Source organism: Aethalodelphis obliquidens, unplaced genomic scaffold (assembly GCF_003676395.1).
Source record: "Aethalodelphis obliquidens isolate GAN/ISIS:26980383/991018 unplaced genomic scaffold, ASM367639v1 scaffold3, whole genome shotgun sequence".
NCBI classification, from domain to species: domain Eukaryota; kingdom Metazoa; phylum Chordata; class Mammalia; order Artiodactyla; family Delphinidae; genus Aethalodelphis; species Aethalodelphis obliquidens.
This window is the reverse complement of record NW_020837947.1, coordinates 31,348,685-31,364,503: the sequence shown is the minus strand read 5'-3', so window position 1 is coordinate 31,364,503 and position 15,819 is coordinate 31,348,685. Positions and strand designations below refer to the sequence as shown.

General features: G+C 37.5%; 2 protein-coding genes across 2 annotated transcripts in view; one reads left to right on the top strand and one right to left on the bottom strand.

Annotated features, from left to right (window-relative positions):
- Positions 1-15,819, top strand: part of SMLR1 (small leucine rich protein 1) — a 190,643-nt gene that overhangs the window by 135,277 nt on the left and 39,547 nt on the right. The gene's annotated exons all lie outside the window — the stretch shown is intronic.
- Positions 7,799-15,819, bottom strand: part of EPB41L2 (erythrocyte membrane protein band 4.1 like 2) — a 267,535-nt gene continuing 259,514 nt past the window's right edge. Inside the window, exon 26 of the mRNA XM_027086522.1 lies at positions 7,799-8,704. The gene's annotated coding sequence lies outside the window, so the exon portion shown is untranslated. The remainder of the gene's footprint in view (positions 8,705-15,819) is intronic.

Here is a 15,819-nt window from a genome sequence, read left to right as displayed (position 1 = left end):
CCCCCCCCCCCCCCCCCCCCCCCCCCCGCCCCAGGCCTGAGTGAACCACAGTCCCTGAAGCAGCTGCTCCTTTAACCCCGTCCTGTCTGAGCGAAAAACAGACGCCCTCCTGCGACCTACACGCAGAGGCGGGGCCAAATCCAAAGCTGAGCACCTGGGAGCTGTGAGAACAAAGAAGAGAAAGGGAAATCTCTCCCAGCAGCCTCAGAAGCAGCGGATTAAAGCTCCACAATCAACTTGATGTACCCTGCATCTGTGGAATACATGAATAGACAAAGAATCATCCCAAATTGAGGAGGTGGGCTTTGAGAGCAAGATTTATGATTTTTTCCCCCTTTTCCTCTTTTTGTGAGTGTGTATGTGTATGCTTCTGTGTGAGATTTTGTCTGTATAGCTTTGCTTCCACCATTTGTCCTAGGGTTCTATCCGTCCGTTTTTTTGTTTTTTTTAATTTTTTTCTTAATAATTTTTATTTTAATAACTTTATTATATTTTATCTTTATTTTATTTTACTATATCTTCTTTCTTTCTTTTTTGCCTTCCTTCCCTCCTTCCTTCCTTCCTCCCTCCCTCCCTCCTTTCTTTCTTTCTCTTTCTATCTTTCTTTCTTTCTTTCCTTCTACTTCTACTAATTCTTTGTTTGTACTTTTTCTCTCTTTTATTCTGAGCCGTGTGGATGAAAGGCTTTTAGTGCTGCAGCCAGGAGTCAGTGCTGTGCCTCTGAGGTGGGTGAGTCAAGTTCAGGACACTGGTCCACAAGAGACCTCCCAGGTCCACATAATATCAAACGGGGAAAATCGCCGAGAGATCTCCATCTCAACACCAGCACCCAGCTTCACTCAACGACCAGCAAGCTACAGTGCTGGACACCCTATGCCAAACAACTAGCAAGACAGGAACATAACCCCACCCATTAGCAGAGAGGCTGCCTAAAATCATAATAAGTCCACAGACACCCCAAAACACACCACCAGACGTGGACCTGCCCACCAGAAAGACAAGATCCAACCTCATCCACCAAAACACAGGCACTAGTCCCCTCCACCAGGAAGCCTACACAACACACTGAACCAACCTTAGCCACTGGGGACAGACACCAAAAACAACGGGAACTACAAACCTGCAGCCTGCAAAAAGGAGACCCCAAACACAGTAAGGTAAGCAAAATGAGAAGACAGAAAAACCCACAGAAGATGAAGGAGCAAGATAAAAACCCACCAGACCTAACAAATGAAGAGGAAATAGGCAGTCTACCTGAAAAAGAATTCAGAATATTGATAGTAAAGATAATCCAAAATCTTGGAAATAGAATAGAAAAAAATGCAAGAAACATTTAAAAAGGACCTAGAAAAACTAAAGATGAAACAAGCAACGATGAACAACACAATAAGTGAAATTAAAAATATTCTAGATGGGATCAATAGCAGAATAACTGAGGCAGAAGAACGGATAAGTGACCTGGAAGATAAAATAGTGGAAATAACTACTGCAGAGCAGAATAAAGAAAAAAGAATGAAGAGAACTGAGGACAGTCTCAGAGACCTCTGGGACAACATTAAACACACCAACATTCGAATTATAGGGGTTCCAGAAGAAGAAGAGAAAAAGAAAGAAAATATTTGAGAAAATATTTGAAGAGATTATAGTTGAAAACTTCCCTAATATGGAAAGGAAATAGTTAATCAAGTCCAGGAAGCACAGAGAGTCCCATACAGCATAAATCCAAGGAGAAACACGCCAAGACACATATTAATCAAACTATCAAAAATTAAATACGAAGAAAACATATTAAAAGCAGCAAGGAGAAAAACAACAAATAACACACAAGGGAATCCCCATAAGGTTAACAGCTGATCTTTCAACAGAAACTGCAAGCCAGAAGGGAATGGCAGGACATATTTAAAGTGATGAAGGAGAAAAACCTGCAACCAAGATTACTCTACCCAGCAAGGATCTCATTCAGATTTGATGGAGAAATTAAAACCTTTACAGACAAGCAAAAGCTGAGAGAGTTCAGCACCACCAAACCAGCTTTACAACAAATGCTAAAGGAACTTCTCTAGGCAAAAAACACAAGAGAAGGAAAAGACCTACAATAACGAACCCAAAACAATTTAAGAAAATTAGAATAGGAACATACATATCGATAATTACCTTAAATGTAAATGGACTAAATGCTCCCACCAAAAGACACAGACTGGCTGAATGGATACAAAAACAAAACCCATATATAGGTTGTCTACAAGAGACACACTTCAGACCTAGGGACACATACAGACTGAAAGTAAGGAGATGGAAAAAGATATTCCATGCAAATGGAAACCAAAAGAAAGCTGGAGTAGCAATTCTCATATCAGACAAAATACACTTTAAAATAAAGACTAACAGAAGAGATAAAGAAGGACACTACATAATGATCAAGGAATCGATCCAAGAAGAAGATATAACAATTGTAAATATTTATGCACCCAACATAGGAGCACCTCAATACATAAGGCAAATACTAACAGCCATAAAAGGGGAAATTGACAGTAACACATTCATGGTAGGGGACTTTAACACCCCACTTTCACCAATGGACAGATCATCCAAAATGAAAATAAATAAGAAAACACAAGCTTTAAATGATACATTAAACAAGATGGATTTAATTGATATTTATAGGACATTCCATCCAAAACAACAGAATACACATTTTTCTCAAGTGCTCATGGAACATTCTCGAGGATAGATCATATCTTGGGTCACAAATCAAGCCTTGGCAAGTTTAAGAAAATTGAAATCATATCAAGTATCTTTTCTTACCACAACACTATGAGATTAGATACCAATTACAGGTAAAGATCTGTAAAAAATACAAACACATGGAGGCTAAACAATACACTACTTAATAAGGAAGTGATCACTGAAGAAATCAAAGAGGAAATCAAAAAATACCTAGAAACAAATGACAATGGAGACACGACAACCCAAAACCTATGGGATGCAGCAAAAGTAGTTCTAAGAGGGAAGTTTATAGCAATACAATCCTATATTAAGAAAGAACAAAAATCTCAAATAAACAACCTAACCTTACACCTAAAGCAATTAGAGGAAGAAGAACAAAAAAACTCAAAAGTTAGCAGAAGGAAAGAAATCATAAAGATCAGATCAGAAATAAATGAAAAAGAAATGAAGGAAACAATAGCAAAGATCAATAAAACTAAAACCTGGCTCTTTGAGAAGATAAACAAAATTGATAAACCATTAGCCAGACTCATCAAGAAAAAAAGGGAGAAGACTCAAATCAATAGAATTAGAAATGAAAAAGGAGAAGTAACAACTGACACTGCAGAAATACAAAAGATCACAAGAGATTACTACAAGCAACTCTATGCCAATAAAATGGACAACATTGGAAGAAATGGACAAATTCTTAGAAAGGCACAACCTGCCAAGACTGAATCAGGAAGAAAGAGAAAATATGAACAGACCAATCACAAGCACTGAAATTGAAACTCTGATTAAAAATCTTCCAACAAACAAAAGCCCAGGACCAGATGACTTCACAGGCAAATTCTATCAAACATTCAGAGAAGAGCTAACACCTATCCTTCTCAAACTCTTCCAAAATATAGCAGAGGGAGGAACACTCCCAAACTCATTCTACGAGGCCACCATCACCTTCATACCAAAACCAGACAAGGATGTCACAAAGAAATAAAACTACAGGCCAATATCACTGAGGAACATAGATGCAAAAATCCTCAACAAAATACTAGCAAACAGAATCCAACAGCACATTAAAAGGATCATACACCATGATCAAGTGGGGTATATTCCAGGAATGCAAGGATTCTTCAATATACGCAAATCAATCAACTTGATACACCATATTAACAAACTGAAGGAGAAAAACCATATGATCATCTCAATAGATACAGAGAAAGCTTTCGACAAAATTCAACACCCATTTATGATAAAAACCCTGCAGAAAGTAGGCATAGAGGGAACTTCCCTCAACATAATAAAGGCCATATATGACAAACCCACAGGCAACATTGTCCTCAATGGTGAAAAACTGAAAACATTTCCACTAAGATCAGGAACAAGACAAGGTTGCCCACTCTCACCACTCTTATTCAACATCGTTTTCGAAGTTTTAGCTACAGCAATCAGAGAAGAAAGGGAAATAAAAGTAATCCAAATCAGAAAAGAAGAAGTAAAGCTGTCACTGTTTGCAGATGACATGATACTATACATAGAGAATCGTAAAGATGCTACCAGAAAACTACTAGAGCTAATCAATGAATTTGGTAAAGTAGCAGGATACAAAATTAATGCACAGAAATCTCTGGCATTCCTATATACTAATGATGAAAAATCTGAAAGGGAAATTAAGAAAACACGCCCATTTACCATTGCAGCAAAAAGAATAAAATATCTAGGAATAAACCTACCTAAGGAGACAGAAGACCTGTATGCAGAAAATTATAAGACACTGATGAAAGAAATTAAAGATGATACAAATAGATGGAGAGATATACCATGTTCTTGGATTGGAAGAATCAACATTGTGAAAATGACTCTCCTACCCAAAGCAATCTACAGATTCAATACAATCCCTATCAAACTACCACTGGCATTTTTCACAGAACTAGAAAAAAATTTTGCAATTTGTATGGAAACACAAAAGACCCCGAATAGCCAAAGCAATCTTGAGAACGAAAAACGGAGCTGGAAGAATCAGGCTCCCTGACTTCAGACTATACTACAAAGCTACAGTAATCAAGACAGTATGGTACTGGCACAAAACCAGAAAGATAGATCAATGGAACAGGATAGAAAGCCCAGAGATAAACCCACGCACATATGGTCACCTTATCTTTGACAAAGGAGGCAGAAATGTACCGTGGAGAAAGGACAGCCTATTCAATAAGTGGTGCTGGGAAAACTGGACAGCTACATGTAAAAGTATGAAGTTAGATCACTCCCTAACACCATACACAAAAATAAGCTCAAAATGGATTAAAGACCTAAATGTAAGGCCAGAAACTATCAAACTCTTAGAGGAAAACATAGGCAGAACACTCTATGACATAAATCACAGCAAGATTCTTTCTGACCCACCTCCTAGAGTAATGGAAATAAAAACAAAAATAAACAAATGGGACCTAATGAAACTTAAAAGCTTTTGCGCAGCAAAGGAAACCATAAAGAAGACCAAAAGACAACCCTCAGAATGGGAGAAAATATTTGCAAATGAAGCAACTGACAAAGGATTGATCTCCAAAATTTATAAGCAGCTCATGCAGCTTAATAACAAAAAAACAAACAACCCAATCCAAAAATGGGCAGAAGACCTAAATAGACATTTCTCCAAAGAAGATATACAGAGTGCCAACAAACACATGAGAGAATGCTCAACATCACTAATCATGAGAGAAATGCAAATCAAAACTACAATGAGATATCATCTCACACCAGTCAGAATGGCTATCATCAAAAAATCTAGAAACAATAAATGCTGGAGAGGGTGTGGAGAAAAGGGAACCCTCTTACACTGTTGGTGGGAATGTAAATTGATACAGCCACTGTGGAGAACAGTATGGAGGTTCCTTAAAAAGCTACAAATAGAACTACCATATGACCCAGCAATCCCACTACTGGGCATATACCCTGAGAAAACCATAATTCAAAAAGAGTCATGTACCAAAATGTTCATTGCAGCTCTATTTACAATAGCCCAGAGATGGAAACAACCTAAGTGTCCATCATCGGATGAATGGATAAAGAAGATGTGGCACATATATACAATGGAATATTACTCAGCCATAAAAAGAGACGAAATTGAGCTATTTGTAATGAGGTGGATAGACCTAGAGTCTGTCATACAGAGTGAAGTCAGTCAGAAAGAGAGAGACAAATACCGTATGCTAACACATATATATGGAATTTAAAAAAAAAAAATGTCATGAAAAACCTAGGGGTGAAACAGGAATAAAGACACAGACTTACTAGAGAATGGACTTGAGGCTATGGGGAGGGGGAAGTGTAAACGGTGACAAAGCGATAAAGAGGCATGGACATATATACACTACCAAACGTAAGGTAGATAGCTAGTGGGAAGCAGCTGCATAGCACAGGGAGATCAGCTCGGTGCTTTGTGACCGTCTGGAGGGGTGGGATAGGGAGGGTGGGAGGGAGGGAGACGCAAGCGGGAAGAGATATGGGAATATATGTATATATATAACTGATTCATTTTGTTGTGAAGCTGAAACTAACATACCATTGTAAAGCAATTATACTCCAATAAAGATGTTAAAAAAAAAAAAAGAAAGCCCAGAGATAAGCCCATGCACATATGGTCACCTTATCTTTGATAAAGGAGGCAGGAATATACAGTGGAGAAAGGACAGCCTCTTCAATAAGTGGTGCTGGGAAAACGGGACAGGTACATGTAAAAGTATGAGATTAGATCACTACCTAACACCATACCCAAAAAGAAGCTCAAAATGGATTAAAGACCTAAATGTAAGGCCAGAAACTATCAAACTCTTAGAGGAAAACATAGGCAGAACACTCTATGACATAAATCACAGCAAGATCCTTTTTGACCCACCTCCTAGAGAAATGGAAATAAAACCAAAAATAAACAAATGAGACCTAATGAAACTCCAAAGCTTTTGCACAGCAAAGGGAACCATAAACAAGACCAGAAAACAACCCTCAGAATGGGAGAAAATATTTGCAAATGAAGCAACTGACAAAGGATTAATCTCCAAAATTTATAATCAGCTCATGCAGCTCAATAACAAAAAAACAAAAAACCCAATGCAAAAATGGGCAGAAGACCTAAATAGACATTTCTCCAAAGAAGATATACAGACTGCCAACAAACACATGAAAGAATGCTCAACATCATTAATCATTAGAGAAATGCAAATCAAAACTACAATGAGATATCATCTCACACCGGTCAGAATGGCCATCATCAAAAAATCTGGAAACAATAAATGCTGGAGAGGGTGTGGAGAAAAGGGAACACTCTTACACTGCTGGTGGGAATGTGAATTGGTATAGTTACTATGGAGGACAGTATGGAGGTTCCTTAAAAAACTACAAATAGAACTACCATATGACCCAGCAATCCCACTACTGGGCGTATACCGTGAGAAAACCATAATTCAAAAAGAGTCATGTACCACAATGTTCATTGCAGCTCTATTTACAATAGCCCAGAGATGGAAACAACCTACGTGTCCATCATTGGGTGAATGGATAAAGAAGATGTGGCACATATATACAATGGAATGTTACTCAGCCATAAAAAGAAACGAAATTGAGCTATTTGTAATGAGGTGGATAGACCTAGAGTCTGTCATACAGAGTGAAGTCAGAAAGAGAAAGACAAATACCGTATGCTAACACATATATATATATGGAATTTAAGGGAAAAAAATGTCATGAAGAACCTAGACGTAAGACAGGAATAAAGACACAGACCTACTAGAGAATGGACTTGAGGATATGGGGAGGGGGAAGGGTAAGTTGTGACAAAGCGAGAGAGAGGCATGGACATATATACACTACGAAACGTAAGGTAGATAGCTAGTGGGAAGCAGCCACATAGCACAGAGAGATCAGCTCGGTGCTTTGTGACCGCCTGGAGGGGTAGGGAGGGTGGGAGGGAGGGAGACGCAAGAGGGAAGAGATATGGGAACATATGTATATGTCTAACTGATTCACTTTGTTATAAAGCAGAAACTAACACACCATTGTAAAGCAATTATACTGCAATAAAGATATAAAAGAAAAATATTTATAAAGCATGTTTATTCATCTCAAGGGGAAAACTTTCAAAGCAAAAGACGATTTAGATATTTTTCTTTTTCAAAATGCAAATTCATCTTTTTCCTGGCTTTTTCGTCCATGGATGGTCAGTACTTGATTCTTTTCTTAAAAATCAATAAAGCACAAGTTCATAGGATGATAAAAGTAGGCAATAAATTTAGAATGATCGTATTTCTACCTTTAAGTTTTTGGATCACAAGAAAATCAACCCATTAAACCTAAGATCAGAAGAAGAATTAGCTCAGTACCTAAATATATGTTGGAACAAGATATTAGCTCTCTGATGAGAGTGTTTTCAACTTGATCATCATTCTCTCTGATTTCCAGGCACCTCTTGATGTAGTAAACTGTGTGCACACGCTGTACATTATTCAAAATCGACGACCTGCATACGGGAATAAATATGGATTGGTGCATTACTTTTGTTCATTTCTTCTTCTGAGTCTCTTATCTCAGTGGACTTTCATCTAACCTAGGAAGACAAAGCTAAGAAAGTATCGACCTTTAGCTTCTTAATAAGTAACTGAAAAGCAAAGACAAATGCAATTAAATAATAATTTTCATTATTTAGACATCAGTATTCTCATGCGATCAACTTGAAATATGCAAAGTTTAACTTCAATCTGCCAGCTTTGAAATTTGTTGTAGGTTTTGAAGAATGCCTTTTACTTTATTTTATTTTACTTTGGTATTTGGGGTCCTTGATTTAACAGCAGTTACCCAATTGCCACCTCGTTTCTTTGATGCTGTAAATACCCTGGTCTGAAGACTCAGCCCTCTTTTCTCTAACTCCTGAGACTTGCAAAGTCCTTGCCATCAGGCATCTTTTCATCTTCTCTCTGAACATCAGTCTCAATTGGAGAGTTCAACACTGTGTAATGCAAAAGAGTCAATTAGTTGTTATTGGTATAGACACTTAATGCTTCAGCAACCCAGACCCGTGAAATGATTTCCCCAACATCTCCCAGCGGCTGCAGATCGAGGGATTGAACACAGCCTCTCTAATGGGGACAGCAACGCTATTTCCTCTTTGATGTAGATCTGTGATAAAAACAAAAACAGAAACAAAACAAGTCTTATGCAGAAATAGAAAAAAAAGCCCCTACACAAATGTAAAGAGAGCTCTAATAAAATTAAGGGCTACCATTTATTAAGCTGGCATTGCTCTAACCCCTTTGATAGATTGAATGGGTGCATTGTAATCCACAGAGCAACCTTCTAAGAGAGGATCTATTCTTATCTCCATTCCACACATGAGGAGAGCAAGGCACTGAACACACTGTTCAGTTGCACACAGCTAAAAAGGCAGCATCAAGAGCCTGGACTCCAAACCAGATCTGGCCCAGACCCCATCCTCTTAACCACTGAGTACACGACCTTCCCATGACTGGCCTTATACAAACATTTTTTTTTTAATGTTAAGTCATACATTGTCAATGTTTCCCGAATCCCAAATGAAAACACATACCTGGTTAAGTGACTTTTTTTAATTTCTGGATTTGCTTGAATAAAAATGAGTTTACTTATATTTTTAAAAGCCATAAAAACTAAGTTGCTCAGTTACATGATTAATGAATCACCTTAACTTGAAATGAATCAAGTAACATGAAAAGTTAAATGTCTGGTTGCCAGAGTCCAATGAAGGCATAAATTTGTAAATTAAAATGTATGTCAGCAATATAGCCCTAAATTTTGTTCACGGTTGGCCTTCTTTCCTTTTTTTGAAAAAAAAATAGGTCAAGCATGTTATCAGCGGGGATGTCTAAGTTTAAAGCATCTCAGTGCATTTGCCCCCTTTCTATTAGACCCAATTAAGTGCTAACCTCTTCATTGTCCATCATTTTCTTTGCCCTTGGCTCAGTCACTTAATGGCTCTGATCCTTAGTACCTGTAGGGTTGTGGAACAGCTCTGAGATAATGTGTGTAAAGGGCTCAGACTGTACCTGCATAACAAATCTCAGTTATTATCAATGTTGTCATTTTAATGATTAATAATGCTTCTCTCTAGATGATATGTGGAATTTTTCTGCTCTGTTTGCCTCCCTTCTTACTTCTCCTGGCATCTACACCTCCCACTCCCTTCCTCTGAGGGATTCTCCCCAGCTCTGCAGGGTTTGGAGGGGCTGTCAGTCACAATGCCCACTCATGCTGGCTACAAGGGTGGGCTATGATTCACAGTGATCCAGTTGAAGGCTTACCTGGAATTCCCAAATGGGAGCTGAAGCCAAGTTCTTCTTTTACTTTGAATTAAAAGCTCTAAGGATGTAACTACAAAGCTGTCTAGGGTCACATTCATGTGACATACTTGTAAAGGAGCCAGAGAGACTCTGAAGCCAATACATGGGCAGCTAAGCAAAGGGAAAATATACCTGAGTCCAGTTTAACCCTCAATCTTCCAGGTACAATAATCAATATTGCCCTATTTATATTCAGTTTTCAGAAACTTGCAATTGAAAAACTCCTGGCTGAATATATTATTCATGCCTTCACTCATTCTTTCTTGCATGTATTCGTCAGATGTTTATTAGATGTCTACCACATGTTGGATTTAAACGGAAAATCATATATCCTGTTCGTTTTTTATTTATATTTATATATTTATTTATATGTATATAAATATTTTAAATTAATTAAATATTTTAAATAAATATTTTGTTTATATTTATATATTTATAAGAACCTGAGCAGTTGGACAGTTTTCAGAGGAAAGTTACAATTCTGGGTCTGTTTGAATTTTTTTAAGGTCTTAGGCTTGAGGGATGGTTTATGGCTTTCTGAAGCAGGGCTCTGAGCCTCAGTTCCATGTTGAAAGTAGGACCCTAAAGGCCAGGCTACCCTATCTCTCCTTTTTTAAAAATCTGAGTCCAAAAGTAATATATATTATTTTTTAGAATACAGAAAGTACAGGAAAACACAAATAAGAAAATAAAAACCATCTATAGACTAACCACCAAGAAGTAACCTCTGTTAATATATTGGTATATCTGTTTCCAGTAAGGAAATATTTGCTTATTTTGTGAACAAATTCATGGGTCAGTATGTTGGAATTATTTTGACCCATCAAGATATTCTATTCATTTTCTTCCCTCTTCTGTCACAATGAAATTAGATGGCTGTTTAGGGTATAATAAAAACGCTTCAACTTGATAATCAGGGCAGCAGTTAGCTGTGCCTTCCCATTAGGGGACCAAGTCCTGCCTAACTGACAACCGTCCGCGGTCAGTTGGCTGTCTTCAGCAAGAGATAATTAGAAAAGCTGCCTGCAGCTGCCACTCGGGCGGCGAAGCATGAACTGGATGACACATGTGAAAAGTTGTCCATCCTGGGAGGCCAAAGAGGAGGCAGCAGAAACCTGGAACATCTAAGTTTTGAGGCTTAATGAGAGCTCCAGCATCCTCTCCCCACATACGAAGAACACCAGTGGACCCGTTAGTCTGCCCATAAATGAGCTCCATAGAAACTGAGCCATTAGTTTCCTCATAGGATTTAAGGTCACCCAGTCCTGGCTGATGTTTTGACAAACTGTACAACTCATTGCAGGAAAAAAAGTGAACTTTCCCCTCCAGCTTAGGGGTGAGTGGAATCTGTGACACCACATTCACCCAGATCCTCCTCAGAAGAGGCCTTGCTTCTCCAGAAGCATCAAGGGTGGATATGACCAGCCCGTTGCAGGTTTGGACTAATTCGCAGACAGAGTGCACAACTTCCCCTTTCACATGGCATCCTCAGTCCTCAAGTGCTCATCCCAGTGAGGTATTCCTGATAGTGAAATGAGCAGGCTCTACAGGTAGGTCCCTGGGTTCAAATTCCTGAAGCTGCTACTAATTTGATCCACTTTCTCTTTTGTTAATATTAAAAGAGCTCATACTATAAAGCTTTTATTATAGTACCTGGCACATAAGTGCTCAAGCAATGTTAACTGTTTTCACTATTTATCCAGCAACTATCACCATGGTAGTTACATGTTTAGAAGTATATATTACAAAGAATTTGATGTTTTTAAAACAAAGTACAAAATTAAAATGCCCAGAAAGATATAGGATTTTCTCCTTAGGTAGTTGAAGAACTATTCTTACGATCCTATTGATAATATTCATTTCCTTAAAGAAATTACAGCTAAAGTTCTGTCTGAATTATCACAAATTCTGAAGTGATGGTATCTTAATTATTGATTCTGAACCTCTTTCTTAATGCTTATCTTTCACACTCATATAATGTTATCATGAAGTCTTCTGACTCTGGTAATGGCAGTATCTTCTTTCAGACTAACCCTCCTACCAACTACGTTATATATATATATATATATATATATACACACACACAAACATATATATATATATATATATATATATAAAACATATTCTAGACAAAATGTAAAGAGCAAACATTTAAAGTCACTGGAGAGTGACCCAAAGGAGGCAGAATTGGGAAGGCATTCAACGCTTAAAAGAGGCAACTAAAGTGAGTAAGACCCACGTTATTCTTTTTTTTCTGGTGGGCACACTCTGATCCGGGCATGGAAGATAAGCTCCAGTAGAGAGCCTTAATATTGCTAGCCTGAGTATTTGTGGACTACCATAGTAGCTAGAAATTGTAAGAAATCTCAGAAGGGAGTCACAATAGTGGGAGCCCCCAAATCTGTGCATTATCTACCCCCAAGTTCTCTGTTAACCTTTGAACTGTACTTGTGCAGGGTAAGATTCTAAGGACTCAGGAGGGAAGTGATAGCTGGAAAGCTGAAAGACCTGTGCATAGATTTCAGTGGCCACTCACCACAGGGGATACAGAGTTTGAAGTTCAAGATCCATCAAATTAGAAGGATTTGGTAAATGTCTTTGGCGTCAATTAAAACTCCAGAATGGCCATGCCCTAGGGACAAAGATTTCTTCTCAATTTCTAAAATGAAAGAACCTAGATGCAAAAGCCACATATTTTATGATTCTATTTATATGAATGGTTAGAGAAAGTAAGTTTATAAACACAGAAAGCAGATCAGTGGTTGCCTAGGGCTGGGGGAGAGAGTGGGGATTAACTGCAAGCAGGCATAAGGGAGTTTTTGGAGTGATGGAAATGTTCTAAAACTGAGCTGTGGATAAACAAAGTGGGGTATGTATACACAATGCAATATTATTTAGCCTCAAAAAAAAGGAAAGTCTGACACATGCTACAACATAGATGAAACTTGAAGGCATTAGTATATTAAGTGAAACAAGCCAGTCACAAAAGGACAAATACTATATGATTCAACTTATATAGGTACCTAGTGTAGTCAAATTCACAGAGACAGAAAGTAGAATGGTGGTTTTCACGGCTGGAAAGAACAGGGAATGGGTAGTTATTGTTTAACAGGCATAGAGTTTCAGTTTAGCAAAATACAAAGGAGTTCTGGAGATGACTGCAGTAATAGTTGCCCAACAGTGTGAATTACTTAATGCCAATGAACTATACATTTAAAAATAGTTAAAATTTTATTTTATCTGTATTTTACAATTTAAAAACACTGTATTGTGATTATAGTTGCAAAACTCTATAAATTTACCAAAAATCATTGAATTATATACTCACAATGGGTGAATGTTATGGTGTGTAAACTGTGCTCCAACTAAGCTATTAAAAAGACCCTGAAAGAAAAATAAAGACCTTATCCCCAGGCTGAGAGATTTGCCTTAGGAATAATGACAAAACTAAAACAAACCTACTCTGAGAAAGACTAGAACCAAGATTTCCCAGGCTCAAGGTGACCTTCCTGCAGTACAACTACATGTTAGAACAAAATTACACACTCTTCAGAGGAAGATAACAGAATTCCCCACTGTCTATAATTTATTATTACTGTAGCAAGTATGTATGCAATTCAATCTCACTACATGTGGGAAAAATAGAAAAATGTGACTCATAGTCAAGAAAAAAAATTAGTTAATAAAAACAGGCCAGGAGATGGTCCAGATGTTGGAATTAGAAGAAAGAGACTTTGAAATCACTAAAAATATTTAAGGACTCTACAGGAAAAGATTAGTAGGAGAGATGAGAAGACACAGAATTTTAGAAGCTATATAGAATTTGTAGAAAATTTGAGAAAGAAAAGAACCAAATGAAAATATTAGAACTAAAAAATATAATATCTGAAATAAAAAATTCAGTGGATTGCTCTAAAAGAAGATTGGCCATAACAGAGAAAATAATTGATGAATTTGAATGCAGCTCAATAGAAGTCATCCAAACAGAAGTGCAGAAAAAGAACATATTTTTAAAAAATAAACAGAACATGAATTATCTGTGGAATAGCATAAAGCAGCCTAAGACACATGTCATTGCAGTCCCGGAAGGAAAGAAGAGAAAGCACTGGGCAGAAAATATAGTTAAAGAAATAAGGACCAAAATTTTTCTAAAGTTGATCTCAACCCACAGATCCAGGAAGCTCAGTGAAACCCAAGCAGGATTAAAAACAAATAAAACCACACCTGGTAACCTAAGGAAACTTCTAAAAACAAAAGATGAAAGAAAAACCTCTAAAGCAACCAGAGTTTAAAAAGACTCATCCCATAAAGGGAACAAGAACAACAATTAGGGCTTTTATCAAAAAGAATAGAATTCAGAAGACAATGGAACCACATCTTTAAAAAACTGAAAAAAAAAACCCAAAACTGTCAAACATTCTATACCTAGCAAAAACGTCTTTCAAAAATGGAGGTGAGTCTATACTACAAAGCTACAGTAATCAAGACAGTATGGTACTGGCACAAAAACAGAAATATAGATCAATGGAACAGGATAGAAACCCAGAGATAAACCCACGCACATATGGTCACCTTATCTTTGATAAAGGAGGCAGGAATATACAGTGGAGAAAAGACAGCCTCTTCAATAAGTGGTGCTGGGAAAACTGGACAGCTACATGTAAAACTATGAAATTAGAACACTCCGTAACACCATACCCAAAAATAAACTCAAAATGGATTAAAGACCTAAATGTAAAGCCAGACACTATCAAACTCTTAGAGGAAAACATAGGCAGAACACTCTATGACATAAATCACAGCAAGATCCTTTTTGACCCACCTCCTAGAGAAATGGAAATAAAAACAAAAATAAGCAAATGGGACCTAATGAAACTTAAAAGCTTTTACACAGCAAAGGAAGCCATAAACAAGACCAAAACACAACCGTCTGAATGGGAGAAAATATTTGCAAATGAAGCAAGTGACAAAGGATTAATCTCCAAAATATACAAGCAGCTCAATATCAAATAAACAAACAACCCAATCCAAAACTGGGCAGAAGACATAAATAGACATTTCTCCAAAGAAGATATACAGATTGCCAACAAGCACATGAAAGGATGCTCAACATCACTAATCATTAGAGAAATGCAAATCAAAACTACAATGAGATATCATCTCACACCGGTCAGAATGGCCATCATCAAAAAATCTACAAACAATAAATGCTGGAGAGGGTGTGGAGAAAAGAGAACTCTTTGCACTGCTGGTGGGAATATAAATTGATACAGCCACTATGGAGAACAGTATGGAGGTTCCTTAAAACACTAAAAATAGAACTACCATACGACCAGCAATTCCACTACTAGGCATATACCCTGAGAAAACCATAATTCAAAAAGAGTCATGTACCAAAATGTTCATTGCAGCTCTATTTACAATAGCCAGGACATGGAAGCAACCTAAGTGTCCACTGACAGATGAATGGATGAAGAAGATGTGGCACATATATACAATGGAATATTACTCAGCCATAAAAAGAAACAAAATTGAGTTATTTGTAGTGAGGTGGATGGACCTAGAGACTGTCATACAGAGTGAAGTAAGTCAGAAAGAGAAAAACAAATATCATATGCTAAGACATATATATGGAATCTAAAAAAAAAAAAAGTTTCTGAAGAACTTAGGGGCAGGACAGGAATAAATACGCAGACATAGGGAATGGACTTGAGGACACGGGGAGGGGGAAGGGTAAGCTGGGACAAAG